Raw genomic sequence first — 15,480 nt, 5'->3', positions numbered from 1 at the left:
AGGTAAGACACCTTGCAGACCTGCTTTAGCCCTTGGGAAGCCTCCCTGCTACAGATGGAGAATGGGCTCAAACCCAGGTCACTGCATTTAGTACTTAACTGGGTGTGCCACCACCTAGCCCCTCATAGTCCTAACTTTGAATCAGAAGTACAGGTATCAACAGATGCCTTATTTTTATCTTTTCTTTTGGTAGGGTGGGTTAAGTATCTCCCAATTCTACACTGAAAGACTCAATAGATAAAGTGCCACCAGTTGAGCTAACTCTGCGCATGGTCTCCAATTATCAAACTCACCGAAAGAAGTTGGGACTTTGAAAGAAGTGACCAACCATGTCTGGGAGGAGAAGGTACATGAGAGGAGGTTGGACCAGTTTGTAATATGAAAAGCTGGAAAGGATCAAAGGAAGATTGTGTCAAAAGAACTCAGGGACTAATGTGAATGAGTTCCTTCTGACAAAGATGGGATAGTACAACATTAACTAGGATAATCTATGAATTAAAATGCATTACTATGCAGCTATCAAGAACAATGAACCCACCTTCTCTGACCCATCTTGGACAGAGCTAGAAGGAATTATGTTAAATGAACTAAGTCAGAAAGATAAAGATGAGTATGGGATGATCCCACTCATCAACAGAAGTTGAGTAAGAAGATATGAAAGGGAAACTAAAAGCAGGACCTGATCAAATTATAAGTAGGGCACCGAAGTAAAAACCCTGTGGTGAGGGGTAGATATGCAGCTTCCTGGGCCAGTGGGGGGTGGGAGTGGGTGGGAGGGATGGGTTACAGTCTTTTGGTGGTGGGAATGGTGTTTATGTACACTCCTAGCAAAATGTAGACATATAAATCAGTAGTTAATTAATATGAGAGGGGGAAAATCAATTGTATGTCTCAAAGTTTTTCAAAACACAAACTGAATCTTTTTAATATATAGGCTGTGTATTTGATATGCGGACTCTCTCAAAAGCCTAGACCAAGTAGATTAGAAGCATCCAATAGCACAGCTATATACAAGATACTGGGTACTGTACAGCAAACCCTAACAAAAGGACTTTTCAAAGTTAACCCAATTACCAAATAATGTGATGATAACATTAACTATCGATTGTCTTTTGGAACCCTAAGACAGCAGGAACCTCACATCTCCACTATAGAGCCTCTACTTCCCCCAGTCCTGGAACCCTTGGATAGGGCCCACTTTCCCGTATGTGTCTCCCAATCCATACCAAATAATATTGCATCCGCCGATCACAACCTAACCAACGCAACGATTGCCACCTCAACATCCTTCACCTCAGACTGTGTCCAGAGACTTCACGTGTGGAATGACAACCCTTCAGCTTCATTACTCGGGTGAGACCTTTCCTTTCATAGTATACTCTAATTTCATCTCAGGTGGTTCACTTTCTAACAAAGTCCCATAACCTAGATATACACCAGTTTCTGTGAGAGAGCTTATGTTCACATGTATCCATAAACTACTGCAAAATATATACCGGAAAGCAGAAGTACACTAGAGTTTGCAGTGAGTACCTCCCTAACACTTCCTCTCCACTATTCCAAGCTTTGGGGCCATGATTGCTCAACAATTTGTTTGGCTTCGTATGTTAACTCTCTTTTCAGTCACCAGGTTCCAGATGCCACCAGGATGCTGGCCAGGCTTCCCTGGATTGAAGACCCCACCAATGTGTCCTGGAGCTCAGCTTCCCCAGAGACACGCCCTACTAGGGAAAGAGAGAGGCAGACTGGGAGTATGGACCGACCAGTCAATGCCCATGTTCAGCGGGGAAGCAATTACAGAAGCCAGACCTTCTACCTTCTGCAACCCTCAATGACCCTGGGTCCATGCTCCCAGAGGGATAGAGAATGGGAAAGCTATCAGGGGAAGGGGTGGGTTATGGAGATTGGGTGGTGGGAATTGTGTGGAGTTGTACCCCTCCTACCTTATGGTTTTGTTAATTAATCCTTTCTTAAATAAAAAAAAATGCATTGTATACATTTGAGCCCATGAGGTTTTAGTGATACTATAAAAAAAAAAAATCAGGTTATTGCTAATCTTGAATGATGCTAGATAAGTCACTCATTAATTTGAAGAAGTGAATGAAGGGAACACTTAGTTTTTCACTCCTAAATATAGCCACACCTCAGAGTAGCAAAAAATTTGAACAGCTGAAAGATTTGATTTTGTTACAGATACATCACAAGTAATAAATGGAGAAATGAAGGCCTGAGTATGTCATCATATGTAACAGCTAGTTAAATCATGAACCAATGATCATTAATGACTGCTATCATCACAAATCTGACTGTAATCAAAACCAATGTTTCAAAATCAGAGTTTTATGAAAAAATCAAGATAGAGCAACATGTGAAATGTCATGAAGGGAATACAATTAAAATTTGGGCTATGGGGAACCATATAGGAAAAGCCTAGTTTCTTTTGTAGATATATTGAAAGAAGATTGAAAGGGAATTAAACAAATGGGGAAATGTGAACACACTAAATTTTCAGTGATATGAAAAGTGATCCCTAATTTGTATTCAAGTGCCACGGGGGTAGGGGTATACATTTTAATAGTGCCCTTATATATCTTCTAGAGACAGAAATATGCACAGATGAGATAAATTGTCTAGACCTTCCTTCAAAATAACATTAGTACAGGGGGGTCTAGTGGAATACAGATGAAATACAAATGGATATGAGTTGATACTTGCTGAAGATGGGGTTATTTTCTTTTTTTTTTGTATTTTTAGTTTTTATTAGTATTGATTTAATGTTGGTTTATAAGTTATAAAATACCAGGGGCATAATTTCTTTTCTTTTTTTTTACTTTTTACTTTTTTCTTTTTTCTTTATTGGGGGATTAATGTTTTACAGACAATAGTAAATACAGTAGTTTGTACATGCATAACTTTTCTCAGTTTTCTGCACAACAATACAACTCCCACTAGGTCCTCAGCCATCCTGTTCCAGGACCTGAACTCTCCTCCCCCTGACATAATCCCCCCATGGGGTTATTCTCTACTTTTTCATGTTTCATATGTTAAAAATTTTGTTTAAGTGGCAAGAACTTAACTTTCATTTCATCCCTAAACCTTCTGAGAAGCAGATACTCTACTTGAGCCCTCCCTTTGGGAATCTAATGATGCATTTTTCTCTTGTACTTTCCATATTTCTATCCAAGGCCACTGTTGGTCTGTTGTATGCTTTACATTGGGTTGTTCTAGCTCTCCCCCTGCCAAGAAAATTGGTTCAGTCCTGCTAGTTTCGCGGGCCTGCTTGTCCGCGGGCCTGCTTGTCCCCGCCCCAAGGAACCCCGCCAGAGTTCCAGAGTTCCAGAGTTCGAGAGTGCTTGGCACCGCCCCGGGGGGAAAGAGGCAACAGAGTTCTTGGCACCGCCATGTGGGAAGGAGGCAGGAGAGTTCTGTTTTGGTGATTAGTTTGTCTTAGTTTATAAATCGTTGTTCCTGAATAAAAAAATACAGCTTCCCTGCCTAGCTGTATGTCTCTGGTCGTCTCTGTTACCCGCCCGTGAAGCTAGCCCGGCCAGCTGGAGCCTCCGAATTTTAACAACATTGGTCCTCACTTTCAAAGGAGCAACACAAACATAGAGGGACTACTACTGGGGTCATTAGTCATGCCCTTCGTCCTTCCCAGGCAAGAAACCTATTTGGGAACTAGAACCCCTGGAGTTTTGTCCCTTCCTGTCCCTCACCCTAGACATGAATTTCATAGCTGTACTGTGCACATATACAACTTCCCTAGAAAGAATTGGTGGCATCAAGTCTTTTCCTGAATTGGGAATGAATGGGTGTACAAAAATGAACAGACGGCAGGGGTATCCATGCAAGAGTGAGGCCAAAGGAAAAAGCAAGTGTTACTGATCTTAAGCCTTTTTAGAATTCTACCATCCCACTGCTCTACTTTGAAGTCTTCTAACTCACACCCAACCAAATGAAAATACATTAGGAACCTCTGCTTGCATCTAACATGACCCCAACCCCACCCTCACAGGATGGTTGGCTCTAGTGCTCTCTTGTCCTCAACTTGGAATGTATTTCCCTCAACTCAGGAAATTACTGGTGACATTCAGGACTCACCCTAGGCATCCTCTCCTCTACGAACCCTATGCTGACCCTGGGGAGGAAAGGTGGGCTGTCCCAAGGACTTCCACAGAACACCATTATCCTGGAGGACTCTCATACATAGGCTACACATTCCCCTATTCTCTAACCTTCCGGCTGTGGGATACATTTAGCTGTGGGATGCAGAGACCATCTAGCTAATTTTTTTTTCTCTAAAAACTAGCAAATTCCTGGCTCACAGGAAGTAGGCATGAGTCATGGTTGGATAGCTGGATGACAGATGAAGCAAACGATATGTTGGTACTGATATTTGTGACTATCCACAACCTCACAGATCCTCGCTGGATGTTTAGCAAAAATCAAGAGAACAATAACAAATGGAGATCAACTCTGGGGTCAGTTAACCCAAGGTTTTCCCACACTGTTTTCACATTGTAGTTGTTAAATTTTTTAAAAGGGAAAATAAAGTCAGCCCATCAAACCCAGCATTTCAAATACTATTGCTTAAAATGAGACAACTAGCCACGAAGACATACTTTACACAGATGCATGAATTTATTTTGATGCCTAATAAAGTACATGGAGGTTAAACATTACTATGATAGCTTTGGAACGAGGAAAGAATAGTTCATCAGCACGAACTATTATTAAGGCAGGGGGTAGGGAGGTGCTTTAAGACTCTGAGCTTAAAGTCTCATCCTGTGGAGTTACCCTTTTTTCACCATTTCTATACTAGCCCAATGTCTTTTTTTTAATTAATTAATTTATTTTCCCTTTTGTTGCCCTCATTGTTTTTCATTGTTGTTGTAGTTATTGTTGTTATTGATGTCATCGTTGTTGGATAGGACAGAGAGAAATGGAGAGAGGAAGGGAAGACAGAGAGGGAGAGAGAAAGATAGACACCTGCAAACCTGCTTCACCACTTGTGAATCGACCACCCTGTAGGTGGGGAGCTGGGGGTAGGGGGCTTGAAATGGGATCCTTATACCAGTGCTTGGCTTTACGCCACGTGTATTTAATCCTCTGCGCTACCACCTGACTCCCAATAGCCCAATATCTTAACCTTACAACAGTGGATAGGGACCCCAGGTATTTTCATCCCACTGGCCTCACCTCATTATCTCCCCGAAAACAGACATTGTGGAAACATAACCTGCAACTGATCACTTCACTTGAGTTTTATAAATATGCTCTTGCTTTAGATTTGCTATACATAGCATACTGGGTATATACATTCAATGTATACATGACATTATGAGACTGAAAAATGTTTTTCCACACAACTCTACCACTTGTTTGACTACTTAATATTGGCAGTTCTTTCACTTTCCAATTTTTGCTCTACTTAAGGGATCTTTCTGCAGGAGCAAGTCTGGGTCACTAATCTTACAAAAAACTTTCTTCACTGTTGAAATAACTAAACAGTAACTTTTATGGCTGTTTAAATATATAGATACAAGTTTGCATACATACGGTAACTAAGAAGTCAAGGATTAATGTCTAGCAGTGGTTATCTTAAGATGGTAAGATTATCAACTATTTGTGTATTGGTTCATATATGCTTTTTATTTGTTCATATTAAACAGACATGGAGCTTAATAAAAGAAAGATAATTGAGTCTTACTGATACTATTTGAGGAGGGAAAGAGTTTTTCTGAAACCATCTTTTACATGGAAAGCATTTTCTTTTTTCAGAAATGTAGCACTTTTCCACTAGGTGTGCACTCTGTGAGACCCACATTCTTTATTTAGGGTCAAGTTAAGTTCTCTCTATATCCTAGGGAAAGGTTTTATTTGTTGTTTGTTTTCCCCGCCTACTCAATTTTGAGGGGTAACTTGTATTATTGCCTTTCTTTACCTGGTTTGATTTATGATCTTGGAAGTAAGGTCATTCTTTGCTAGGTCAATGAAAGAGGGGGGGGGAAGGTTTTCCCCACCTAATACTGATAAAATATCTGAAAAGGTCATTGCAGACCTTGACAGAAACACATACAATTTAAACTCAATCTGATAAAACAACAACTAGAAAACTTTTATCAGAAGAAAATGTAAGTTGCCATTTCCCAACTCAATTGACTAAACTTGCTTTATCTGAAATGACAGACATCATAAGATAGGAAAAGTTACAGATAAGAAACCAAATTGAGTTGTCTTGAATCAGATCCGATTGTCTGCCCCCAGTTCAAACTCCCACACCTGCTCTGAGCAGGTCAATGAGAGTCTCTTGGCATGGTCCCTGAGGGGTTTGGAAACACTGCAAAAGTGGTGAACTTTGAGACTTCAGCGTTTATTCTGTGATTATAATTAACCTGCACACCAGTTGCTATCGATCAGTTCTGAATGGAGGTGATAAAAGTTTGACTGGATTTCTAGAAGTAGGTGATTTGAACTGAGAAGGAAAAAAAACCCAAAATTTTAAAAATTATACTTTAAGAAGACCAACCAGATCTACTATTGGATCACCCCAAAGCTTACATCTCAATAATCCTCAAACTTCACATTAAATTCTGGTGGGAACTAAATTTCTCCTCCCCCAAATAAGTGTGTAGGAGACTATTCAGCAGAAAGTGAAGCATATTCCACTTACAGAAATTTCAATGACTTTTAAACATATGGGATGGCTTAATAGTATTGTTTGTATTTATCTTTGAGGGGAAACAGGATATTTAAAAACATGAAGTCAATTTTATAAACTCCTGAAAAATGCTGAAGGCCAGAAAATCAAATTCCCTTTATTAGGATAAGAGGCATATCCTGGCTCAGTTCTGATTACAAAGCAATAACAGATAAAGTCACAGGCCACCTGCCAGAATCCAGAGAGCTTCCCTGATGATTTCTTTTTAAAAATATCTTTGAGATTTATTTCTTTTCTTACTAGAAAAGGAGAGAGGCAGAGAACAAAAATATTACTTTGAAAAATGCAGTGCCAGAGATTGAACTCAGGACCTCATTTTCAAGGATCCAATGCTCTGTCTGCTGTGCCACCTATTGGGTTACCACTGATGATTTTTGTGATCATCTCTGACAGTTCTCTGGTTCTCTGGGGCTCTTAGGTTATGGAAGGAGAGTGTTTATTGACTTAGGTCTTGACCTATGCTCCATTCTCACCCTTATTAAAAACATAATTACTGTGTTATGGTCCCTTTTTTTCTCTGCTCCTACAAAAATACATCTGAATTTTCAAAGAAAAGGAAATACAGGGAAGAGTGATTCTAGTTTTCTTTTAAGAAAGATATTTTTAAGAGAGCCATATGGTTTTATTCTTTTTATGCAGTCAATGTCCCACCCTCTCCCCCAGCAATCTTTTGAGTTCTGGAAAATATTTTTACTTCTCTGAACACCAGATCTAGGAGACTGAAGAGTAAGTTTCTGCCAGGCAACATTTCTAACACTACATTCCCCAGAAACCAGTTTGAGAATGAGCAGAAGCCTCCTCCACCCCCACCCTCAAGTCACAGCACCTGTAGAGACAATGGTGTTGAGCAGGACAGCAAAGGAAAACCACATAGTGAGAAGGAGCAGGTTGAACTGAGTTCTACAACTACCTCCTGGCTCTGTAAGGATAAGTGCCTTCAAAAAGTGGCAAAGGCAACATGTAACAAATATGGGGAAATATGGTTCCAGAAGTTAGGGTTTGGCTGGGTTACATAGCAGAAGTTTTGTTTACTCCAGTAGGAACCTGGGAAAATTAATTTTTCTAAGCATTAGTTTCCTTTCCTACAAAGTGTGAATAATAACTACTTCTAAAGAAGGACATAAAAGTCCCTATTACCTGAGACTTCCTTATTGATCTATGATAAAGGATCCATCTTACTATATATAAGTTGCATATATATTATAATATACAAGCATAAATATGTACAATATAACAGAATGATGTTAGCTGGCTTCCAAATATTAAGGTACCCAATCTTATACATTTACTTTGTATAAGCTAGAATAGAACAGAGTTTCATTCTGTCATAATTCCACATATACTACCTTCCCTACTTTCTTTCCAAGAAGGCCATTTAAAATGCAAGAAGTTCCATCTACATGCCTAGGTTCACCCAGTATTATTCACATATCTAGAAGCAGAAACAACTTGAATGTTAGGTGAATGGAAAATGAATAAACAAATGTGGTCTATACACACAGTGGACTATTAGCCAGTCCTAAAAGAGGGAAATTTTGACAACTACTACAACAAGGATGAACTGAGGGCATTCTGCTAAGTACAATAAGTCAGAGAATGAATCCACTTATGTAGAGTATACAGGATAGTCAAATACATAGGCACAGAAAGTAGAATGATGGTTACCTGGGGCTGGGGACAGGGGAAAGTGGATCATTCAAAATGGGTACAGAATTTCAGTTTTGCAAGCTGGAAAGAGTGCCGAAAATCTGTTTTCAACAATACGAATATATACATGATTAAATAAATAGTTAAGATGGCTTATAAGCTGACCTCCTTGCATTTTAAATTATTTTCTAGGGAGTCGGGCGATATAGCTCAGCAGGTTAAGTGCAGGTGGTGCCAAGCGCAAGGACTGGTGTAAGGATCCCGGTTCGAGCCCCCAGCTCCCAACCTGCAGGAGGGTTGCTTCACAGGTGGTGAAGCAGGTCTGCAGGTGTCTCTCTTTCTTTCCCCCTGTCTTTCTCTCCTCTCTCCATTTCTCTCTGTCCTATCTAACAACAACAACAACAATAATAACTACAACAATAAAACAAGGGCAACAAAAGGGAATAAATAAATAAATAAATATTTTTAAAAATTATTTTCCTGACTTAATCGATTAATAAAGAAGCACATAAATAAGTATAAAATCGTTAAGATAGTTTAAAAATGTAAAAGGTTCCAAGGCTACACAGTCTTACTCCTATTTCCTAAGCTATCCAAAGGAAAGGATATTTCAATTTCTTTCTGAATATTTACAAAGACAAATTATGGTTTTTAAAAAAGATTTTATTTATTTATGAGAAAAATAGGAGGGGAGAGAAAGAACCAGACATCACTCTGGCACATGTGCTTCCAGGAATCAAACTCAGGACTTCATGCTTGGGAGTCTGAAGCCCTATCACTGCGCCACCTCCCCAACTACAAATTATGTATTTTTAAAATGTACACTAACTCTTCTCTTCTCTCCCTCTCCTTCTTAACCCCAAAATTACACATCCTGTCTTGGAGAAGAATCCATATAGTATTACAAATTGAATTGTCCTATAGTTTACATGTACTGTATGCTTTAACAAAACAATCCTAATAGCCCAAATTATATACCTGCAGGTTTCTCCCCCATTTTTGTTACTATAAACAGTGCTGCAACTAATATGTGCCAATATATTTGTAGAATAAATTCCTAGAAGTGAAATTTCTGTGTCAAGTGTATCTGCATTGTAATTTGAGAAATATCACTGAGGGCTTGCTATGCAAGGTTGTACCAATATACACTCACACCCATAGGTATCAGAGTTCCTGTTTCTCTCCACCTGAGAGTATGTTTGTTTTCTTAGGTCATTTAAGTTTTTAAGAAAATGGGGAGGTCACTGAAGAAAGTGTTATCAAAATTGTCTTGTGTGCAGCATTCCACCTCAGTGCTTAGAAAGTGTCTAGCAGAAGTGGCTTGACCTTCTGATGTGACACAATGGGGCAGGTGAAGGAGTTTATCATAGAATGGGTGACACACACTCGTGGCCACCCCCACACACCTTCCTTTTATAATTGGCTCTCAACCTAGAACCACACACCAGCCCCAACTCTGACTGACCTGTTCAGGCTGGTCACCGGAAAGTTAAACAACTTTGCTTTTTTTTCAAAGACTGACAAATTGTTCTCTAGTCAAACAAGCTACTTAAGAGTTCATCTCATAAAGTTCCCTATAGAAATGAACTGGCTCTGAAAACAACTGATTAATTGATAAACAGTCCAGAAATCACTAGAGTTTTCCTTGTACCGATACCATAAATGAATTATTACAACACTATGAATGCAGCAAAATATTTACAGAAAACATCTGGGTATCAGTGAGTGCTATATATGTATTTTTAGACAAATGCATTTATGCTATACATATATATGCCATATGTTATATATGCATTGTATTGTGCTGTTATTTAATTGATCTTTAAATTTTTAATAAGAGCATTTGAAAACATTATAATTCCTTATTTCTCTATTACAGTGAAATATTTGTTTTTCCATAATAAAATACATTTTCATAGCTTTCCCACTAGTGTTTACCAACTATTTGCTTTAAGGTGTATTTACACATAATTTCTGTATCAGTCTTCTTAATTCAGCTTTAAATAATTACATGCATTAACTGGTACAAAATCAACTTTATTGTGGTATAATATACATGTAGTAAAATATTTACATTTCAAGAGTACATTTACATGTACTTTGAAAAAGAGAAATAAATACCTGTGTACCCACCACAACTAGGTTCTTTAACAGGAGACTGTCATATTATCCTGCTGAGGCTACACACAGGAATACTTAAATTCAAGAACTTCTTGCAAGTTGCTAGGGAGGTTGTCAACTGGCAGAGCATTGTACTTAAGTGTGAAGTTTCCAGTTTGACTTCCAACAGTTCATGTACTGGAGTGATACTCTGACTTTCCTGTCTCTCTCTCTCTCTTTCTCTGTCTCAAATGACCCCTCTCTTGCTCTCTCATGTGTAATAAGTAATTTTAAGAAGTAATTAAATAAGTATGTAGGTGGCTGGGCAGTGGCACACCTGATTGAATGCACATGTTAGGAGCAGTGAAGAGAGCTGCAATGTCTCTCTTTCTCTCTTCCCTTTCCATCTCAATTTTTCTGTCTCCAACAACAACAAAAAAATTAAAATATTTTCAAAAAACAAAGAAATAAATATTAAAAAAAAAACCTCTGCATAGCTCCACTAGCAGATGACAAAACAGCCTCTCCTTAAACACAAGTGTTTAGTGAGTCAGGCGGTAGCACAGCGGGTTAAGTGCAGGTGGCGCAAAGTGCAGGTGGCACAAAGCACAAGGACCTGCGTAAGGATCCTGGTTCGAGCCCCCGGCTCCCCACCTGCAGGGGAGTTGCTTCACAGGGGGTGAAGCTGGTCTGCAGGTGTCTATCTTTCTCTCCCCCTCTCTGACTTCCCCTCCTCTCTCCATTTCTCCCTGTCTTATCCAACTACAATGACATCAGTAACAATAATAATAACTACAACAATAAAACAACAAGGGCAACAAAAGGGAAAATAAATAAATATTTTAAAAAATAAAAAAACACACAAGTGTTTGGGCTTTATTATTAGACAAGAATTTCCATAGTCCGTTTCAAAAGTGACTATCTTGTGTTAGAAAGTATTCCTGTGTCAGAAAGTATTCTTGTATTCTTCTCAAACCTAGTATATCTGCTCACCTGGAGCAACACAAAGTGAAAAGGATATGAACTTTGCCTTAGAAATACATATAGAGTCACTCTCTACCTCCCTTATGCACCCAGCGACCTCTTCAAGCTGAATAGCTCCAGAGGTTCCCCAAGGTTTCCAGAGCCCTCTCCACCTAATTCTCTTTTTCCCAGTATCTCCCGTTTGCCTCTGAAGTAGCCATTGTCTATGGTTTGACTGGGCAGAGTTCTATGGCAATTGCCTGCTGGCTGGATATGAACTCAAATATTTGCTAGGTGCCTAGCTTGTGCCAGGCACTTAAATATGAGTAAGACTATATAACCTGCCCTTAGTAAGGTCATATAATTCCACTAATGTGCCTAATTGACAATTTCAATAGTTGTTCCAGGGTCATGGCACATGTTGAACTTGGAATGAATTAAAGTTCATGTACACTGCAGTCAAGAAAGAACTATGCCGTCCAATGTCAGTGAAGGACTTACAGAGCCCCCTATTTATTTTTTGATGTTTGCTTTATTCCAATAACTAACATAAGAGCTCTGGCAAAGTACTACTTACTGTGAATACTGAGGTACTTAATATTTCAAAGAAAACTAATGGCGTGCTCTTTATTTCTCCTCACTGAAATAGAAAATTCTCTAAGTGGAGGGTGAGTGGGTGTAGTTTTGCTTTATGGTGATAAAAAATATAACTTAACACAAATAATGTAAAACACAGCCATGCAGTACTGTATTATTTATGGTTCTAGATAGTCTGTCAGTATGGATATCTTCTCATTTAATTGTTTTCTTTTCTTAAACTATAGGTGCCTTTTCTGGCAAGCTCCTACTCTTTCAAGACCAAATGCAGATGGTAGCACTTAGGTAAAGACATTCAGATAGAAAGAAAAATCACCATTGCCTGTTATCCTTTTCTCCCAGCCTACTGCTGAACTGTGTTGCTTGGGTTATTTACCCATTTTCATGTCTCTTTAGGGAGACCAACCATGCCCCTTAGTTGGAGACTATCCTAGGTCAACATTAGACCTCTCACAAATCCAGGGGAGACCCTCTACTCCTGAGCAAACAAGAAAAATTGGTTCTCTGCTGCAGAATAGTGTGTGTCTATTAAACAAAACAACTACCATTTACAAAGGGCTGAAGACATAGTGTATCACAAATACTACCTTACTTTTTTCAAATGTTTTATATTTATTTATTTTCCCTTTTGTTGCCCTTGTTCTCTTATTGTTGTAGATATTATTGTTGTTGTTATTGATGTTGTCATTGTTAGATAGGACAAAGAGAAATGGAGAGAGGAGGGGAAAACAGAGGGAGAGAGAAAGATAGACACCTGCAGACCTGCTTCACCGCCTGTGAAGCAACTTCCCTGCAGGTGGGGAGCTGGGGGCTCCAACCGGGATCTTTTTGCCGGTCCTTGTGCTTCGCGCCATGTGCGCTTAACCTGCTGCTACCGCCTGACTCCCACTGCCTTACTTTTAAATTTATCCTTATTAGTGATTTAATATTGATTTACCAGACTGTACAATAACAGGGGTATAATTCAATACTGTTCCCACCATCAGAGTTCTGTGTCCCAAGACAAGTGTCCCAAGACAAGTTCTCTACTGGAAACTTGGCTCTGGGAATATGGATCAAAATTATTTTTGGGGTCCAGAAGGTGGGAGTTCTGACTTGTGTAATTGTTTCTCCACTAGACATGGGCATTGGCCAGTCAATCCATACCCCCAACCCATTTCTATCTTTCTCTACTGGGGAAGGACTCTGGAGAGGTGAGGTTCCAGGAAGCATTTTTCTTTACTTTTCTAATGTAAGACAACTCTCAAAGTAGTTAGGATTATCCCATTTCACAGGAAAAGAGATCTGGAGAGGTAAGTAACTTGCCTGTGATTACATGATGCAGGGATGGGGGAGGGCAGTAAATTCAGGTTCACCTTTGTGATTTCCACCACACTATATTATCATCTTTGGGCATGGAAGTACAACTCACTCAGTAAATATCGCCGTCCTTCCATCACTTGGGGTAATCTCGTGTTGACCTTCCATAAACTGTCCAGGAGTTTATAAGAGGGTTTAAATGATGTGTGGGAAGAATCATATCCAAAAAGCATATTTACATGTACTACCTTGAAATTGCTGTTTTATGAGTGCTACCTGCAGAGCATGCCAAAGATGGGAAGGTCAACATGTCCAACATAGTTTCTTACAAAGACAACATGGAGTCCTTTGTGATTTGAACAATTTAACACTTTGTGATATGTAGAAGAGAATGTACAACTGCAGAGGTCAAGCCCCCGGGTCCTTTTTAATGGGATCAAGAGAAGTTTCAGAAAGACAGGTTACAATTGGCAAGGAGTCACTGGCAGTGATTTGCTATCTGTTGACTATGGAATCTGGTAAACACCACTCATTTCAGCACCTTCTTCCAGGTATAGTAACACTTTGAATATCCACCATATCCTCATATATTTTCTTTTCTTTCTTTATCCTTTCCTTGCCCCTCCCATTTTTCTTTTTACAAAGTTGTAATCCTAACTTTGATGACCAAAAAGCATCCTCCATCTATTAGATCTTGAGCCTCTCTTTTTCCTCTAATCAAATATCAAATTTCCACACCAAGATTATAGGGATCTGGAGGCAGTCTTCCCATGCCCACTGCCAAATTAACAGGAGTGGATTTATGAGGGCCATACCTGGCAGACATATTGCAGAGAGTTCTAAAGAGAACTGCTGAGAGGTCTAAGAACTTGGGGCTTCTGTGACTGTACTGACTACAGAGCCCACTGGAGCTGCCATTCTATACAGATGTCCCTGCCACCACAGAGGTAAGCAGGCTATCTCTAACACCTCCCTAATGCTTAGCACCCCTCCTCTTCTGGGAATGCCTCTGCTGTCTGGCTCCCCTGCAAAGGAGAGGGGGGAAACAAAGACTCACAAACCCAGCCCGGCGCCACTTGCACAGTTAATCAGTTTACCTGGGGTGTGTATTTGGCTGACCCCCACCACCAGCTTCCCTGGTCAACTTGGACCAGAGGCTCATTTAAAAGCTCTTCAAAGTCAGGACACTTCTCACAGCCAGCCCAAGACTGGAAACCAGGGAGGGTCAGGCTTTAGTCTTCAAAGTGAGAACAAATGTGAAAGGATTTAGCACTTAGTAGGCAGTCAATAAATGTTAACTTAGTTTCTCAAGTCTGTGCTCCTCCCCCCCCCCCCAAAGTCTTCCCCCTTCCAACCCAAGTGGACCCTTCTTGGAAAGCCACCAGCCCAGAAGTCCTTTGCACTCTGAACTCCCTGGCCACTTCTCAGCATTCTCAGTCCCAGTGTCTCTCAGGCTGCATTTTGTTCATCTGTAAATCTGGAAAGGGAGGCTGGCCTCTCCAGTTCTGACAGTACAGTGAGTGGAAATTTTAACCCTGCATGTGGCAGCACTATCCTGATGTCTAATGTAAAGCTTTGAACATCTGAATCTCCTTGTTGGCCAGCCACGCGCTTTCCACAGGCCTGGCTTTGCTCAGTTGAGGAACACCAGGTGACAATACAGGCTGGCCTTGAGGCACCCGGTGCTGCGGGGGGCCTTTGGACCCACCTCCTTTTGTTTGGTCTTTTCTTTGTTCCCAGTGTGAATTCTCCCCACCCCGCCCCCCTCCACAGAACCCTCCAACTGGGCTGCCAAATGGTTCTGAGTTCTGGGCCCCAAGTTAGAGGAACTGTTTCCTGGGAGGCCTCTGCGGGAGTGCCAGAGAAAAAGTGAGCAGAAAGCTTGAGATTACCAAATAGAGCAGCCCAGCGTGGCTCCTTCCTGGCTCTCCAGCTGGCCTCCTGGTGTGTGGCAGACCGGGTGACCCACGAGCCCAGCGACACCCCAGGTGGGACTGCTGCAGAGCCCACCACCTCGCAGACTCCACTCCCTTTCAGGGAGGATGCAGGAGCAGACCAGATCTGGGGCTGTGACCTTCTAAGCGCTACAGCACCCACACACCGCTAGCTTCTTTGAGTCTTTTTTTTTCACTTTTTTAAAATACAAGAACCCC

General features: G+C 40.5%; 1 protein-coding gene across 4 annotated transcripts in view; it reads right to left on the bottom strand.

The window, feature by feature from the left end:
- Positions 1–15,480, bottom strand: part of GATA4 (GATA binding protein 4) — a 93,455-nt gene that overhangs the window by 41,822 nt on the left and 36,153 nt on the right. The gene's annotated exons all lie outside the window — the stretch shown is intronic.

Source organism: Erinaceus europaeus, chromosome 2 (assembly GCF_950295315.1).
Source record: "Erinaceus europaeus chromosome 2, mEriEur2.1, whole genome shotgun sequence".
Lineage (NCBI taxonomy): Eukaryota > Metazoa > Chordata > Mammalia > Eulipotyphla > Erinaceidae > Erinaceus > Erinaceus europaeus.
Note: the sequence above shows the minus strand (reverse complement) of the source record. Positions and strands in the feature narration are given on the sequence as shown.